Source organism: Triticum dicoccoides, chromosome 7B (genome assembly GCF_002162155.2).
Source record: "Triticum dicoccoides isolate Atlit2015 ecotype Zavitan chromosome 7B, WEW_v2.0, whole genome shotgun sequence".
Taxonomy (NCBI): Eukaryota; Viridiplantae; Streptophyta; class Magnoliopsida; order Poales; family Poaceae; genus Triticum; species Triticum dicoccoides.
Genome location: NC_041393.1, coordinates 158998912 through 159018617, shown reverse-complemented (window position 1 = coordinate 159018617; position 19706 = coordinate 158998912). Strand labels below are relative to the sequence as shown.

At 40.1% G+C, this 19706-nt stretch overlaps 1 long non-coding RNA gene across 1 annotated transcript; it reads right to left on the bottom strand.

The window, feature by feature from the left end:
• Window positions 1–9774: 9774 nt before the first annotated feature.
• On the bottom strand, window positions 9775–13395 carry LOC119341311. Its single transcript, XR_005165026.1, has 2 exons — window positions 13055–13395; window positions 9775–12959 (listed from the first exon to the last, which is right to left on the bottom strand). It is a non-coding gene; the product is annotated as an uncharacterized LOC119341311 (long non-coding RNA).
• Window positions 13396–19706: the final 6311 nt, after the last annotated feature.

Sequence of the window (19706 nt, the reverse complement as noted above, 5' to 3'; positions counted from 1 at the left end):
AAGCCAACAGGATTGCTACAGCCATTGCCGTTACCGAATGGAAGTGGGATAAACATGGCATGGATTTTATCACTGAATTGCCTAGGACTCGTTCAGGCTATGACTCTATCTGGGTTGTAGTCGATCATTTGACGAAAGTAGCTCATTTCATCCTGGTGAAGACCACTTATACGAGTGCTAAGTTGGCGGAGATATACATGACCAGGATCGTATGTCTGCATGGAGTTCCGAGGACCATTGTATCAGATAGAGGAACCCAGTTTACCTCAACGTTCTTGAATCAGTTGCATGAGACTTTGGGTACTAGGCTAGAGTTTAGTACAGCCTTTCATCCATAGACAAATGGACATACCGAGAGAGTCAATCAGATTCTGGAGGACATGCTAAGAGCTTGTGCACTAGATTATGGATCTAGTTGGGACGACAACTTGATGTATGCAGAGTTCTCTTATAACAACATTATCAAGCCAGTTTGAAGATGGCCCCTTTTGAAGCCTTGTATGGAAGGAGGTGCAGAACACCGCTATTGTGGGATGAAGTTGGAGATCGACAGTTGTTTGGACCAGATTTAATCAAGGACTCTGAAGAGAAGGTTAAGTTGATTTGCGATAGACTCAAGGTAGCCCAGTCCAGGCAGAAGAGTTATGCGGATTCGAAATGCAAGGAGACAGTTTACGAAGTCGGAGACAGAGTATATCTTCGTGTGTAACCACTTCGAGGAGTTAAGCGTTTTGGAGTTAAGGGAAAGCTAGCACCACATTTTGTGGGACCATACAAAGTTTCAGAACGTATGGGAGAAGTTGCATACAAACTGGAATTGCTAGAAGGATTGTCAGGAGTTCACGATGTGTTTCACGTTTCCCAGTTGAAGAAGTGCCACGCGGAGATGGTCGATATTCCTCTGAGAGATACAGTGCCACTGGAAGCGATTCAATTAGACAGTGATTTGACTTATGTGGAGAAGCCGGTCAAGATTCTCGAGTTTTCCAGCCGAGTTACTCGCAGCAAGGTTATCAAGTTTTGCAAAGTTTAGTGGAGCCACCATACCGAGGAGGAAGCCACCTGGGAGTGAGAGGAGGATCTTCGTAGAGACCACCCAAACATTTTTGCTGACCAACCCGAATATCGAGGGCGAGATTCATTTTACGGGGGGGTAGGTTTGTAACATCCCAATTTTCAATTTGGATGTTATACATAGATCATCATATGCATATCATTTTTATTTTTGCATTTTGGTTGAGATCCTAGAAATCTTAAGAAACTCAAGGACCCACGGAGAGAGTTGGAGGTTTCACAAATTTCATATTTCAATTTATTTCAAATTTGAAGAAAAGAATCCATTTGGTTTTATTATTTTTTCTCTCCAATTATTTCTAATATTAAAAAAATAAATGAGAGAAGATAATATGACTTCTTCAAATTCAGAGAAATATTGGAGAAAGAATTTTGAAATCAAATTATGATTTTTCTGGTATTTTATTTGCTATTTTATTTGAATTAGAAAAATATGCATTTTTAGGCTAGAAAAATGTTCACTTTGTTCTAAATATTTCATTTAGACGGTGAAAATTATTTTTGGCATTTTTAGAATTTATTTATTTTATTAGGATTTTTCTCTTCGGGCGAAATTATTTTTAAAAAAAGTTTTCCCGCCCGACTGGGCCGTAGCCCAGCCGAGCAGGCCGGCCCAAGCCCCGCCGCCACCGACATCGCCGGGCTCGGGGAGTGCGAGCCGGACTCCCGTCACCGTCGTGCCACCTCGCCAAAGCCGCCTCCCCTCCCCCTTTATAAGCGCGCCTGGGGCCACCCCTGGAGCCCCAAGCCGCAGCGCCGCCGTCTGCCCTCGCCTGTGCCGCCGCATTGCCGCACCTGCCCATGCCGCACGCCGCCGCCGCCACCGCCACTGCCGCCGCCATTGACCCGCATTGACCGGTCGGTTTTTTTGGTTAACCCCGGTTATTCTTTGAATTTGCTGTTTATTTTCGTAGATCGGTGTTTCGTCGGTTATTTTATTTAGCGGGCTTTCGTCCGTTCGTTCGTTATAATGAACGTTATTCGCCGGTTAGGTTCAGACAGCGAACGTTCATTCGTCTTTTCTTTTTATTTATTTTTGGCCAGGGACTTATCCGCAATTATTTTTATCGCGATTAAGCCCCTGATCTTGAGACTAGTTTAACTTCTTACTCGTTTATACAAATTAGATGAAACCAGTGCCAAAATCTTTGTCTTGAAGCCCTCTTTCCATTTAATCAACTTGAACATGATTTTGCTACTGTAAAATTTGACTTTCGTCCAGATTAGTAAACGATCTTGTTTTGTTCGTGTTTTAAGTCTCGTTGCTCTGTTTGAGTTGAATCTTTTTGCAAACCGTAGCTAATCACATGTACTTTCTGTTAAGATCTAATTCACATGTTAATATTGCTGTTAGCTTTTGACTCTTGTTAGTTTAAGTCGTTTACTTGTTTCGTGTTTGGTTTGGATCTTTTCTCGGTTTTTCTTGTGTTTCGTTTGAGTGATTGCTTATGTATGCTATTGTTTGTCTGCGCTAGATTACCCGGAGTGCAAAGCTTGTTACTACGAATCTCTAGAGTTTGCAGATCGTCAGCAAGGCAAGTTGCACTTTGATCATACTCTTTTATACCCAGTTTTTACTATGCATTAGTTTTGCCCCACAAATATTTGCATTGGTAGGATTAGGAACATGTGGTTTTGGTTGTAGTGCTTGAGGTAGGAACCTAATACCTTTTGATCACCCTGGGAATATACATTATGCTTATTATTTCTTAGCCATGCTCGTAGATGGGGATTGGATCGTGATTCACACATGGAAGTTTGAGAGTTATTTTAATTGGATAACATTAAGGTGGCAACTTTAATATACATCTGGGTGGATTGGTTGAGGCACCTGGAGTACCAGTGTTATCTGTTTTGGAAATCCCGGAGTACCTGTGTGATTATCCTATGGAATGCCACCCAGGCTCAAAGGGATCATAAGATTATTCATGCTAGAAACTTCTGTGTGCAGCCACAAGCCATTATGGGCTCTGGCATAGTTGAGTAAGTTGCGTGAGCTCTTGAAGAGGTAGACTAGCAGATGTACCGGGATGTAGGTGGTACTGTCTACCCGAAGTAGAGAGTTAATGCTTCAGAAAGACTATGTCTCGATCATCCGATCATGGATGCGGTCGAGTCTTGTGGGGAAAAGTGCGCAAACCTCTGCAGAGTGTATAAACTAATCATGGTTAGCCGTGTCCCCGGTTATGGACATTTTTAGTATCTAGTACTTGAAACTATTGATGTGATCTCATCACGTTACTTTAATTAATTTTGATGTTGGGTTAATGATGATATTTTTTTAATTGGGATTTGAGTTGGGATTACCTTCTCAAATAATGGGCAACATGGGAGTAGTTAAATAAATTTATTCCTTTGTTGTAGGAAAAAACTAGCTTTATGCAAAACCATGAAACTTACAGCCTCCACCAGCCAAATATTGCATGTAGATATAGTTCTTGCATTATCATTGATTTACAGTGTAACTATGCCAGCATATTCCATGTGCTGACCCGTTTCGGGCTGGAACGTCCTATGTTGCAGACTACTCAGACGATGAATAAGGTGTGATAGGTCGTTGTTTTGCACTCAGCTATGCTGTTGGAGTTGATGGACTCATTTACCTTCGAAGCTTCCGCAGTTATCTAGTTTAGATGGCCTTCAGCCACGATTTATTTGTGTAATCATACTCATTATGCGGACTCGATGTAATAAGTGTGTGACTGAAACTCTGGTATAATTCCTTGAGTACTGTGTGTTTTAGCATTACCGATCCAGGGATGACACTGATGCACAGAGACTTGACTGTTTGAGGTCTGGTCGCTACAACTGCTCATCGAGAAAACAATCATCAATAGGTGGTGGGTCATCAAGGAAATTCTCTAGCCTAGACAAGTTATCAGCTATGGGGTTCTCTGCTCCTTTTCTACCAGCGATATGTAAATTAAATTCTTGTAGAAAGAGAACCCAATGAATAAGCCTAGGTTTAGCATCTTTATTTTCCATAAGATATTTAATAGCAGCATGGTCGGTGTGAACAATTACTTTTGAATCAAGAATGTAAGATCTAAATTTATCACAGGTAAACACCACTGCTAGAAATTATTTTTCAGTAGTAGCATAATTTCTTTGACCACTGTCTAGAGTTTTACTAGCATAATGAATAACTTTTAGTTTCTTATCAACTCTTTGTCCTAAAACAGCACCAACAGCATAATCACTAGCATCACACATAATTTCAAAAGGCAAGTTCCAGTCAGGTGGTTGAACAATAGGTGCAGAAATTAAGGCTTTCTTGAGTGTTTTGAAGGCTTCTAAACAATCATCATCAAAAATAAAAGGAACATCCTTTAGCAAAAGATTTGTAAGGGGCCTAGAAATTTTAGAAAAGTCTTTGATAAATCTCCTATAGAAACCAGCATGACCTAAGAAACTACGAATACCTTTGATATCTTTAGGACACGACATTTTCTCAATTGCATCAACCTTAGCTTTGTCCACCTCAATACCTCTTTCAGAAATTTTATGGCCCAAAACAATACCTTCATTAACCATAAAGTGGCACTTCTCCCAATTCAATACAAGATTTGTTTGCTCGCATCTCTGCAAAACTTGATCAAGATTGCTTAAACAATCATTAAAAGACTCCCCATAAACAGAAAAGTCATCCATGAAAACTTCAACAATCTTTTCACAAAACTTAGAGAATAAAGCAGTCATACATCTTTTAAAGGTAGCGTGTGCATTGCATAAACCAAAAGGCATATGTCTATAAGCATAAGTTCCAAAGGGACAAGTGAAAGTGGTCTTTTCTTGATCAGGTTGAGAAACAGGAATTTGTGAAAAACTAGAGTATCCATCAACGAAGCAAAAATGTGTGTGCTTAGATAATCTTTCTAGAATTTGATCAATAAAAGGCAGAGGGTAATGATATTTTCTAGTTGCTTTGTTTAATTTTCTAAAATCAATTACCATTTTATAGCCTGTAACAATTCTTTGTGGAGTAAATTCATTCTTACCATTAGGAACAATAGTAATACATCCTTTCTTAGGGACACAATGAACAAGACTTACCCACCTACCATCAACTATATGATAGATTATACCTGCTTCCATGAGTTTTAATATTTCTGTTCTTACCACTTCTTTCATCTTTTGATTTAACCGACATTAGTGATCAACAACAGGTTTAGCATCAGGTTCCATATTAATCTTGTGCTGACATAGAGTGGGACTAATGCCCTTTAAATCATCAAGGGTATATCCAATAGCAGCTCGGTGCTTCCTTAGAACTTTCAATAATCTTTCTTCTTCATGTTCTGAAAGGTTAGCACTAATAATAACATGATATATCTTCTTCCCATCAAGATAAGCATATTTCAAAGTGTCTGGCAATTGTTTTAATTCAAGTACAGGATCACCTTTAGGTGGAGGAGAACCTCATAGACTTTCAATAGGCAAATTGTGTTTAAGCAAAGGACATTGTTCAAAGAAAATCTATTTATTTCACTTCTTTCATGCATATGTAAATCATTTTCATGGTCTAGCAGATATTGTTCTAAAGGACGGTAGGAGGCACAACAATAGAAGCAAGACTAATTATTTCATCCTTACTAGGCAATTCTTTTTTATGAGGTTTTCTACTAAACTTGGAAAAATTAAACTCATGAGACTCATCACCAAAGCTAACACCGACAGTTTGTTTCTCACAATCTATTTTAGCATTAACGGTGTTCAAGAAAGGTCTACGAAAGATAATGGGACAATAATCATCTTGTGGGGAACCAAGAACAAGAAAATCAGAAGGGTATTTTATTTTCCCACACAAAACTTTAACATCTCTAACAATCCCAATTGGTGAAATAGTATCTCTATTAGCAAGTTTAATAGTACCATTTATGTCTTCTATTTCTGCGGGTGCTATGTCATTCATAATTTCTTGATATAAGGTAAAGGGAATAGCACTCACGCTAGCACCTAGGTCACATAAATCATGATAACAGTGATCTCCTATTTTAACTGAGACAACGGGCATGCCAACAACAGGTCTATGTTTATCCTTTTTATCGGGTTTGGGAATTCTAGCAGCTTCATCACAGAAGTAAATAACATGCTCATCTATATTTTCTTCCAGGAGATCCTTAACCATAGCAACACTAGGTTATATCTTAATTTGTTCAGCTGGTTTAGGTGTTCTTATATAACTTTTGTTGACCACAGTTCAAACTTTAGCATGTTCCTTCATCCTAACAGAGAAAGGTGGTTTCTCAATATAAGCAGTAGGAACAACTGGATCAACATTATAAATAATAGTTTCCTCTTTAACTAGTACCGGTTCCTTAATTTCTTCTTTAATAGGTGGGTGATATTTAAACCACTTCTCCTTAGGGAGATCAACATGAGTAGCAAATGATTCACAAAAGGAGGCTACTATCTCAGAGTCAAGTACATATTTAGGGCTAAACTTTTGAAAAGCATCGGTATTCATAAAAGATTTAACACAATCAAACTTGAGCTTAATACCTGACACTTTACCTTCGTCGAGTTCCCAATCTTCAGAGTTGCATTTAATTCTTTCCAAAAGATCCCAACGGAATTCAATAGTCTTCTTCATAAAAGAACCAACACAAGAAGTATCAAGCATGAATCGATCATTATGAGAAAGCCGAGCATAAAAAATCTAGATAATAATTTCTCTTGAGAGCTCATGATTGGGGCATGAATATAACATTGACTTAAGCATCCCCCAAGCTAGAGAGATACTTTCTCCTTCATGAGGCCAAAAATTATATATGTAATTCCGATCACGATGAACTAGATGCATATGATGATTTTTTTGGTGAAACTCCAATTTCAGTCGATTTCAATTCCAAGATCCAATATCATCACATAGCCTATACCATGCCAATGATTTTCCCTTCAAAGATAAAGGGAAAACCTTCTTACTAACTTCATCTCCGGGTAAACCTGCAAACTTAAACAATCCACAAATTTCTTCCACATATATCAAGTGCATATCAGGATGTTCGGTTCCATCTCCTGCATAAGGATTAGCTAGTAGTTGTTCTATCATACCCGAAGGAATTTCATATTCAATATTTTTAGTAGGTGCAGTAGGTTGAGGGGTAACTAATCGTGGTTCCGGTCAAGGTGAAGATACCCCAAACCCCTCAATGGATTGTTTTCCATAGTAACAAGTGACAATAAATTTCAGCACGTAGCAATAATTTTTCCTTACCAATTTCCACTTACCAAGAGCGTCTCACTCCCCGGCAATGGCACCACAAAATAGCCTTGATGACCCACAAGTATATATGATCAATTGTAGACTTTTCGATAAGTAAGAGTGTCAAACCCAATGAGGAGCAGAAGAAAAACGACAAGTGGTTTTCAGCAAGGTAATGTCTACAAGCGCTGAAATTGTAAGTAACAGAGTAGTTTGATAGCAAGATAATTTGTGATGATCAAGTGATGATAGTAGTAACAAAAGTGCAGCAAGTTAGCCCAATCCTTTTGAGGCAAAGGACAAGCCAAAATGGTCTCTTATAATATGCAATGCGTTGGTATACGGGAATTTCATCTAGTCACTTTTATCATGTTGGTTCGATTTGTGTTTGCTACTTTGATAATTTGATATGTGGCTGAATCAGTGCTTAGATGATGTGCTTACTTTAATAAACGTCCTACTTATGATTAACTCCCTCGCAAGCATCCGCAACTATGAGAAAAGTATTAAGAATAAATTCTAACCATAGCATTAAACTTTTGGATCCAATCGGTCCCTTACGAAATAGCTCATAAACTTGGGTTTAAGCTTCTTTCACTCTCGCAACCCATCATCTAATAACTACTCCACAATGCATTCCCTTAGGCCCAAATATGGTGAAGTGTGATGTAGTCGACGTTCACATGAGACCACTAAGGGAATCAAAACATACACACTATCAAAATATCGAACACATATCAAGTTCACATGATTAGTTGTAACATGATTTCTCCCGTGACCTCAAGAACAAAAGTAACTACTCTACTCACAAGTGATAAACTTGCTCAAGATCATAGGGGTATTAAATAGCATATTAGATCTGAACATATAATCTTCCACCAAATAAACCATATAGTAATCAACTACAAGATATAATCAACACTACTAGTCACCCACAAGCACCAATTTATAGTTCCTGTACAAAGATTGAACACAAGAGATGAACTACAATTTGAGAGGAGATGGTGTTGTTGAAGATGTTAATGGAGATTGCCCTCCCCAAGATGGGAGAGTTGTTGGTGATGATGATGACGATGATTTCCCCCTCCAGGAGAGAAGTTCCCTCGGCGAAATCGCTCGCCGGAGGGCAAAAATGCTCCTGCCCAAGTTCCACCTCAGGACGGCGACGCTCTGTCCCAAAAGTCCTCTCCTTATTTTTTTTCTGGGTCAAAATGACTTATATACCAGAGGATGGGCACCGGAGGTGGGCTGGGCTGAGCATAACCCACCAGGGCGTGCCTGGGGGGCCAGGCGTGCCCTGATGTCTTGTGCTCACCAGGTGGCCCCCCTCCGGTGATTATTTGCTCCTGTATTTCTTATTTATTCCATAAAAAATCCTCGTAAAGTTTCAACTCATTTGGAGTTGTGCAGAATAGGTAGCCTGACATACCTTTTTCAAGTCCAGATTTCCAGCTGCCAGAATTCTCCCTCTTTTATGTGTACCTTGCATATTATGAGAGAAAAGGCATTAGAATTACTACAAAAGGCATTATTATGCATAAAACATTATAAATAACAGTAGGTAAACATGATGCAAAATGGACGTATCAAGGAAATACTTATCTCTACTTTGCAGCATCACCCTTTTCTCTTGAAGGGAAAAAACAACGCAAGCTCAAGAAGTAGCACGTTGCAATGCACGGATATTATTATTATTACTAGTCATCAACCCGTGCATCTGCACGGTTGTATCTCCTAAAATTCACCGCATTTGTAAAAAAAATCTTGAAACATCTATTTAAATAATTTCTTTATATTTCACCAATTTCATAATGTCTCGCATTTTTTATAGTCAACGTTAGATAAGCCTTTCACTACAATTTTCCATGCAAGTTATTGTATACAAATTTTCATATGGTTTAAATATAGATAAAAGAAGAAAAATCTTCAAGTTTGTTCCCATTAAGTTAGCTCATGTTCATTTGATTGACCCTATTTTTTCTTCTTGTCCTCATCTTCATCGGTTTTCAAACATCATACTATCAGGTTTACATACCTCCAATATTCAGTTCCTCTGTCTCTAGCACACAATGCATGAGAAGTAAAATAGACGATTTCCTTTTGCATAATTTTCAATAAATATAAACATGCATAATCCTGATATATGACTTGAAGTGTTCTTTCTTTTCGTTGTTACAGAGATATGCAAATATTTTTACATTGATCATATAATATTTTACTAAATGATCAGTTGTGCTTAGGATGAGATGGTTGTCTCTTTCCAAGTTACTTACTCCAAAGGCATGCGGAAACTTGCCGATTAATCCAGAATAAAATTTGATTTATATAGTTCTAGCTTCACAAAAGCGCATTCATATGTAAATATAAAATTTAAATTTCAGTTTACAAACTAATAATGTTAAGAGATACCATATTAAGCAGAATAGGGAGGAATAGTAAAACTTCGAACAAACAATATTACCTTCAGTCGCACGAAACTAATGATAACAGAGGAGTAACACTTCGAACATATACTGTATTAGCTCCAGTCATCTTTTGTACTACAAAACACTGGAGTAACATTTAGAACAACAATTTGTTGGATCCATTTAGCAGGGACAAAATTAAACAATCAACCTTCATGTCTATAAAGGAAGAAACATAAGTGGAGAAATTGTTATCCTATTTACAAATAAGGAGAAGGCATTCAGATTTTACTCTCCAGGATAATACAACAATGATATTTCTGTGACGCTTGAAAATCAATTATGGACATGGGAAATGGTGATGCAAATAAAGCATGTAAATTGACCTCAACTACGATCATCACAGAAATCTAGTTCATTCCCTGAATTCTCCAATAGCAGCTGCTATAGGATCTTCTTCGTTGATAACCACCTGGCGACAAAATTAATCACATGTGTAAATTTAATTTGCTGTGATTTATGTGTTGTCAAAATGGATACCAACTTTTAGCAATCAATAATCGGCCTACTAAGCCCACCATAGGTCTTGTTAACTACTACAACAAAATCATAAATTGGTCACCGAATGACGAATGATAAATAACCTGAAGATATACCATGTGTAGCAGATTTCAATCTTGGATGTTCGAAACATAAGAGAAGCAATTAGTCCGGCAGAATTACTGTCATGATTATTTATTGTTATAAAACACAACCCTTTTATTGAAACACAACTATTGTGGTGGAATTAACACAGATAGTTAAACAAAATTAACTCTAAAGTGATATGACGCGCAATGTTGAACCCAGCTTGCGCAAATGCACTAACTTTCTTACTTACTCACAATATCATGCGTAATGCATCGTCGGATGCACTCCCGCTAGACATGAAACGAATATGTCAGAGGCTTTCAATACAAACATTGATCAAGAAATGTTTAATGCAAGTCTGAAGTGGGGGAAATGTTATCTCTCTCTGTGATTTTCTCTTTCCGTACACATCTTTTTCCAAAATCATATGTGTACAATTCAAGAATCAAAAGAAGTCAAATCAAGAAACACCGTGGTTTCATCATCCGGCTATAATATCTTCCGGCACATAACACAAAATGTGATGTGAATTACATGCCAAACATATTGTAAAGCTTAATGGAATCATGCACAAACAACAATATGGTAGGGCACGTGTTACCTTGTTCACGCTGGCCTAAAATGGTCCAGTAATGTTCACCTGATCTTGTAGAAGAAGTAGTAGCAACAGAACTATAGGATGAATTAGCATCTCATTATTGGTCAGAACAATCCTGTGAGTAATCACCACCCAATTACAACTACAAAATTATCTACTGTTAATATGATCTGCTCCATGATAGATTTTAGTGTCTCTAGCTAACAATATGGCACAATGAACTAAAATATAACAGTTCTGTATATTGGGAAGCTAAGCATATGGTGTAAAACTAAATATATGACAGAGAGCCCGATTGCCCATTGGTGGAAAATAGTGTGGTTTTTAAAGATATAGTAAAATATATTGCCTTGGTAGTAGCTTGTTTTCTGGCAGCGTTTATCTTTGGAAAGAATCACAATATACCTAATTAATTTTGCATGTTTGCTAAACTAACATATATTTATCTTTACAATGTACAGAAGCTCAAACCAAAGGTTTAATGTATCAAATAAAATAACTGAAATAGAAGTCTCTTTGGCATTGGATAGTCTATACAGTCTGGATTCTTATACGTATATACTGAGCCTATAATAGATTTATCATCTAAAATCTGAACCAATGGATACATAATAAGACAGGGATTTATACTAAAATAGTTGTGCCCATATGTATATCATGGGAATCTTGTGATGATGCAACAGTTTTGCATATAAGTTGCATGAGACATTGTTCTTTGTAAGCATGCAAAAATCTGCTAGTTTTGAAGCTGAAGTTTGCACATCTACTCATCTAGACCCAGGGTGATGTGCCGTGGAGAGGGCAGCTGTACTGCGCTATGAAGAGCTTCCGAGTGTCAGCACCATTTTTTTAAGAATCGCATCTATGTTGCTGAAGTTAAACAAAAAAAATCACAAACTGCATATCACTACTGTGAAGAGATTTATAATAAGCATGGAAAAACTTTATAACATTTCGCCTTCTTATATCAACACAAATCAATGTGCTATACAGTATTTGTGTAGCTCGTGGCCAATCATACAGAAATGCGATGCAAGAAAAGAGCGGCGTCACTTAGAATCCAAGATTTGAGGAGAAAAATACAAATTTAATTACACGCGGAGTTCAGTGGGATGAACTTATAAAAGTAGCTTATAATTTCTATGACTTGTGTGCTGGTTCGGTTATCATATATTTCCCTCTTGTTCAGTTACTGACAACTTATTTTTCTATAATAGAAAATTAATTGTACATACTTCAGCATAAAAAACAGTGCTCTGTAACATTTTGCTGTTAATTAAAGATTTGTGTGATGGTTTGCTTGTCATAGATTACCCTTCGATTCTTCTGACAAATGGTTTTTTGTAACAGGAAATTGGCCGTGCATACTTCACGCATATAAAGAATAATAATCCATAAAGACTTTAAGTTAATTAATGCGCACATCGCGGAAACTGAAGAAAGCATAACTCAAAATATACTAATCTACACAGGCCGAAATTGAAACACTTTGAAATCTGTAGGCAAGACCACAAATACCATCCGTGTAGTTGTTATAAAATGTCAGTTATATCAACAGTCCATGACTGCACTCAATGAGAATCAGGTCCATTTTTCCGTTGGAGTGACAAAATTGATGGAAGAACTAAATATTAGTACAGCCAAATATGCATTGCACTGGCAAGAAATCTGGGCTGACAATGTTCTGTAGGAAAACATCAATGTTTGGACAAATGATTAGAGATTAATTGCATGAGTAAAAAGTATCTAGCTTGTAACCAATTATTGGCGATTATGCGGTCTGTTCAACGGGCTGGAGAATATACCAAAAAAAATAAAGATACGGTGGGTTCAGCTGAGTGGGTGCAGGGGATACAGGCGATGACCACAAACGGTGTTGAGGTGAATAGCTCTGCCATCAGTCCGTCATATCGGTCCATATTGTAGACATCGGCGTTCTCCTTATTTGCTACAAACTGCCATCAGTACGCCTCCTTCACCAATGCTTCAATCATCAATCCGCATCCATCATGGGATTAGATATCATCTATGGGACATGGAAGATGATCTATCCTAGTTCAATCAGAACTTGGAAACCAACAAATTAAAAGGCTACAGAGAAACAGAATCAAGCGGAGCCTGGATTGGGTCTGGGTCATATACCTTCTTGTAAATCGACTGCCAATCGAAGTTGAGAACGGAAGTAGAGGAGACGTTGCGACTTGCGAGGCGGTGGCGACGACGCCGGCGTGGAGCCGCGGCGTCTCTCGATCCCATCCTCCGCCTTGACTCTCGACCTCCCGCATGGTCGGCGCCGCACATTGAGAAAAAAAACCTCCCGCACGAACTGAGCCTTTGCAGATGATAGAACACCATAACTGCCGACAACAATCTGTAGACGTTCGATTTAGATGAGGACCGGCGGCACTCCGGCGGGGGTCGCTCGACGACGCGCCGATGAGATAAGAAGGCAAAAAGGCTGCGGGGAGATTTGTTTTTTTTTTTTTTTTGACAGGCAGCTTGCGGGACAACTCAGGAGAGAGGGACGCTCCACCGATGACACCCTAACATATTCATGTGACGGGAAAAGAATTTTATGAGACCGGGTCTCACGAATTAGCAGGTGAGACCCATTCTGATGGATGACACGTGACATTCACAAATCACAAAGCATCTACCCCATCCCTCACCTGAAATCAGAGGGGAGAGATTAGGTGATTTATGATTTGTGAATGTCACATGTCATCCATCAGGGCGGGTCTCACCTGCTTTATATGAGACCTGGTCTCATATAATTTTTTTTCATCTGACGGCTATGAATGTCTAATGAGAAAAATCAGACGGATCATTAAGCATCGCTTTTAGGATTAACGTGGAGACTTGGTCAGTGCTTCTAATTAGTAAATATAAGATTATTATTATTATTATTATTATTATTATTATTATTATTATTATTATAACCGTCCTGACTCGAGGAGAGCCATGGCACCATCACCTGTGGACATCGTGTCCACTCCCGTCAGCCGTCCTCCATCAATCACAACAGGTTCCTATATTTAGTTGTTTGCATAAATATATTTGTAGCATATGTACCATGCTATAAGATTCTTGTAATATATGTACCATGTTAACAAATTGCAGACATGTAAAGTGGCGAAACAAAAAACCTAGACATCTATAGAGATTCGAACACAACAACAAAGGTTTTATATGCTCACATCAAACAGAATAGCAGTGGAACTGCCATCCTCGTTGACCAGACTAAAAGTTTTATGGCATATCATCAATTCATTCGCAACCCTATCAGAGGGTTCTACTACTAAGAGCGTCTACAACCGGATTCAGCAATTTCGACCCCTTGTGGACGCGCCCGGGCACGTCCGCAGACAGTGACCAGTCACGCCTCAAAAAATGCATTCCACATCTGGATACCTCAAATTACAAACTTCAAATCCATATTATTAATTACATGTAACGTAGCGATCATTAGCCGGAGCTCGTCCGATCGTCGTTGCCATGTCCGGCGGCCGGCTGCACTCCACAGAGTGTTGGTCCGGTCGCCGGCAATGTAGAGTAGCGCCGCCGTTGTAGGATCGAAAGTATCTCTAGAGGGGGGTGATTAGACTACTTGACCAAATAAAACCTAACATTTTCCTAATTTTAGTTGTAGGCTGATTTTAGCAATTCTAACAAGTCAAGTGTCACCCTACACATGCAATTCTAAGAATTTAGCAGCGGAAAGTAAAATATTGCACATGTAAGTAAATGAGGGGTTCGGAGATTTCAAACGCAATGAAGACACGACGATTTTTGGCGTGGTTCGGATAGGTGGTGCTATCGTACATCCACGTTGATGGAGACTTCAACCCATGAAAGGTAAAGGTTGCGCGAGTCCAAGGAGGGCTCCACCCATGAAGGATCCACAAAGCACTACTAGGGAAAAGCCTAGTAGCAGCGCAGGTTCTAGATATATCTGTAGCGCGGGGGCCGGCGCTACAGCTAACCCATAGCAGCAGCGCATGTACGCCCGCGTTGCTGCTATACAAGTGTAGCAGCAGCGTGCTGTATGGAAGCTCGATACTGCTAATAGCTCTAGCGCGCTTTGCTGGGACGCGCTACTGCTACTGTCACGCTGCTGCTAACTTTTCTCCACTCGCTACTGCTAATTTTAGTAGTTTTTGATTTGTTTTTTCTGCATATTTGTTTTGTATTTGAACAGGCTTTATATAAGAATCTTTAGCACATACAAATGTCATCATCATACACATACAAATGGCTGCGAGACCACAAGTGTAATCATAGCATATACATACAAATAGTCTCATCATAATCATCATCCAACACAAAGTGGTATCTCTTCATCATCTCGAAAATAGCGATACATGCAAGTCTCGAATACTTGCAACTACAATGTCATCCATCTAAATAATGATATACGCGAGAAGAGCTATCACTATGAGTGAGAGCGGAACTATGCAGTACATCAGGCGGCGGTTACGAGTCCTCTCTCGCGCTAGCGTGAACCTCAAGTAACTATCTTCTGCTTCTTGTCTGCTTTTGAAGCCTTTATGGTTGGCAATCGAGACCCCATTCACTTGCGTCTGACACTCAAGCCACTTGTTCTACACCCCCGGAACCTTCCTTTTGTACACGACATAGCACTGCCATGTCGCCATCAAGAAGCTAGGTACCTGTTAGAGATGCATCTTCATCAAGAGGATGTACAATCATATGCAACAAAATATACTAGAGCAACACGAAAAAGATAGGGTTAGCAACTGGATGCAACATACAGTACGCAAACTAATTAACTAGAGGTACGCAGGTCATCGTACCCAAACTAACAGAGTAGCGGTACGCAAGTTCGGCAGGGACCATGGACATCACAAAGTTTCATCGCTACAGAAAGTATACAAGTTCAACCGACACATATCATCATCATCGGCATCATAAATCACTAGAAGTTCCATCCTTCCATATCCTTGAGGATGGACCCTAGCTGCTTGAATGGCGTGAGGTCATGACGTTGCATGCCTATGCGATTCGGACGTCAGCTCGCGATATAGGGCCGTGGTGGAACATCCCCTTCTCATCGACGACTTCTTTCATGATGATCATCGCAATGTCCCTTGGATGGGAAACAAGTCATCTCTAAGTTTATAATCCGCTTCTCCATGAGATTCTACCCACTTGTGGATATGATCATCATTTCTATTTGTGATGCGAAGCTTTTGGTGATCCATGCTGAACTCAATCTTGAGATGGAGGATGTAGAATCCATCTTTCTTGCTTGGTTTTGGGACATGGATGCAGCAGAAGTTAGTTTTATGCGTGAAACCCATCTTCTTGTTCATTTGTTTCCTGATCTGCACATGGCCGCCTCTAATGTTGAAGCCTTGGAGAGCATCATCTAGAATATTCATTATGTGGGTGTAGTCCTTCTTCTCGTAGTCTCTGGAAGGGTCGAAATACACGGCATGAGACTCACAAGGAAAGAACGATAAGGACGGCGCACCCATTGCTGCGGGGAAAAGACACCTCAAATTATTCTCCATATGAGTGAGAAGGAATGATTGAAATGTACAAAAGGGTTGTCCGTAACTGACTTACTTTGAATGATAAGGCAGGAGGACAATTTCCTGGTCCTTATTCTGTACCATGAAGTTTTGGAGGTACTCCCTAGTAGTTTCACGCTCAAAGTCATCGAGACTCAAGAAAGACTCGTGCATGTAGTACAGATCCGCCACACAGATTTGCGAGACTTCTTCTCTCTTCATGATGGAGCTCATATGTAGCGCAAAAAGGCGGACGATTGTAAAATCGAGCCGCCTTGTCAGAAACATCTCAAAGATATGGTTAAACAGCAGGAAGAACACCTTCGCGGGTCGTGTGTTGATGTAGCACTTCCCCTCAGGCATACGAGCCGCGTATGTCGGATATCCTGGATCCTTCGAGGCTAGTAGGCTTTTCTCAGTCGACAGCACATGGTCGTGCAGTCTCCTGAGATCCCCTGATAGTGCCTCTAGCGATTTCTGCGATGGCATCGGCTTGTCCGTGATATGGAACATGGCTGCACCTTTCATGGGTACATGCTCTTCAGAATCCATCATCTGGCTGCTATGTGCTCTGGATTGTTTGGAGGCAGCTGACACTACAAAAAAATACACTTCCGTGATGATACGTGTTTGTCACAGTAGGTCGCGTTTTTTGTCATGCATGTACATCCATGACGATTTTATGACGGAATCAAGATAGTCATACCTGTGCTGTCGTAGAAGTGTTCCATGACATTACCAAAATTATCATCACGGAAGTGTCCACTTCCATGACGATAAATCGCGCGTCACAGAAGTGCTTTCATCAAGGGTGACCGACATGTGGCATCCACCGTAACGGAACGCCATTAAGCTATCGGGTCGAGTTTTGGATTTGATAACCCGTTAACAGCCCGGACCAATGGGAAATTTCCACGTGTAAAATTCTGATTGGACGGAGGGAACACCTGTCAGCTCGTTAGTGGGCCAGATGTCGCCCGTCCATTGGAGGAGACATGCCTATGATACGTCGACACGTGGCTGGGCCCAACAGAGGCCCATATAGGTTAAAAAGGCCAACCCAGTCAAAGGCCCGTAGTACTTAATCAGGTACTAGTGGGCCAGCCCAATAACGGTCTGCTTAATAAAGGCCCATTTACGACCCGAAGCCAGATCTGGCCCGTTAATTGTTCGCCCAATATTTGGGCCCATTTACGGCCCGAAGCCAGATCTGGCCCGTTAATTGTTTGCCCAATATTTGGGCCCATTTATGGCCCGAAGCCAGATCTGGCCCGTTAATTGTTTGCCAAATATTTGGGCCCAACTACAGCCCAGTGACTTTTGGCCTATTAGAGGCCCGATGTAGACATGGTCCCATTTGAGCCTGGTGTGACTTTTGGCCTCTTAAAGGCCCATGATACTAGTGGGCCAACTAAGGCCCGAGATATGTTTCGGTCTGGTAACGGCCCGTGAGCTAATTGGGCCCAAAAAGGCCCGGTCTACATTTCAGCCTGCTGAAGGCCCGTCGACGACTAGTGGAAATTGAGGCCCAACATGCATTTCGGCATGCTAAAGGCCCGGGGTTTCATCTGGGCTGTAACAGGCCAGTACAATATTCATCCTGTTAATGGTCCAATGCTACCTGGGCTAAACTAAGCGCTGGGTCGACAAAAGGCCCAACTAAAATATAGGCCGGTGTAAGTTGCGGGCCTGGCGCAATGTGTGAAGGCCCCAATCATTCAGGCCCAAGAAAGACACAGGCCGGCCCAATTGTGGCCCACTAAAAACCAGGCCCATTAGAGTCGAATGTTTTGGCCCGGTCGACTACATCTAATTTTTTTTCAGATAGCGAATGATGGCAGTAACTAGTAGGAATTAAGAACAAAGCTACTCTATACAATAAAGAAATTACGGCATAGTAACAAGAATAAACCTACACTATACAATAAAGGATTTAAGGTATATTACATCCACTTGGCATCGAAGTTCACCACCAGTGATCATAAAGCGCAACGAAGAAGCAGATTACAAAAACTGGGCACCATTGCAGCGTAACAAAATAATACTGAACCGAGACCACTTCCAAGGCAGTTCAAGAAAGGTTAGCCTTGCGGGGGGACTGCTGCGCAAGCTGCTGAGGAAGGGTGTGAGACCGTCCTAGCATGTTGTTCATAGCTTCCAGGTGTAGCTATTTAGCGATGAGGTTCTCATTAGTGTTCTCCGCAATCTTTCTTACAAATAGGACTTCAAGTCAAAGTTGAGTTGCAGAATGCCTTTCTGCTAAAAATTGGGACTGAAGAAGTCGAAATGATTCAGACAACGAATTCTGTGAGCTTGTCTGACTGCTAGTCTCAAGTAGCTTGAACACTGCATCAAGACAAGACTTTGGGGTTGTCTCGCTATATTCAAGATGTTTTGCCTTCTTTGCTGCAATATATGTTGGGTTTGTCTCACAGCCTTCAACAGACTTGTGCATGCCATCAGGCATATCACCCTGAAACAAAGCAGAGAGGTGACAGGTTTTGCACGTGTATAAACAAAGATGATAAATGTGCTGTCAATTCCATCCAATTTCAAATTAGAAAATAAAGAGTAAGTTCAAAATATCAATAGAATAATTTGGCATTGTTCATAATGTGAGGAGCTTCACCACACTACTGGATTACCATGTCAACATAACAAGCATAGATGAAGGGCAAAGAAAATCATTGTATCTCTTTTGGTTAATGTGCATGGCATGTTGTTCATATCATCAGCCACATCACTAAGATAAAACATGAGATGACAAGGTGCAAACATGGGCTGCTTCACCACACACTGGATTATAGATCCACAAAAACAAGCATACATATAAGGAGTATTAAGTAATGTGCATGGTATGAATAAGGAATTTGGTTTTACAAGTAAAACTTAGAACTTACTATTCTTGCGAACATGCATTTTGGTAGAAACAGCAAACTAAACAACAGTAAACGATAGGGAGTATGTGCAAATTAAACAACAGTTGAGGATAAAGGCTTTAGAAGGACTGACTTACATTAACAGTTAACACCGGCTTTATAATGCCCTTCTCCATGTCAAGGGAAGGATAACTCAAGAATTTCAGCACAGAATCTTCTTCATAAGCATTGCATGTACTCTACATTTTGTAGAGACTAATTATAGATATGATAATACTGGAAGGGATAGAGGATAATGAAGATAAGTTGCAGATTGATGCTACATAATCAACTACCAATCCTTGGAAGTACAAGCGTTACAGGACAAAATGTACTGACAAG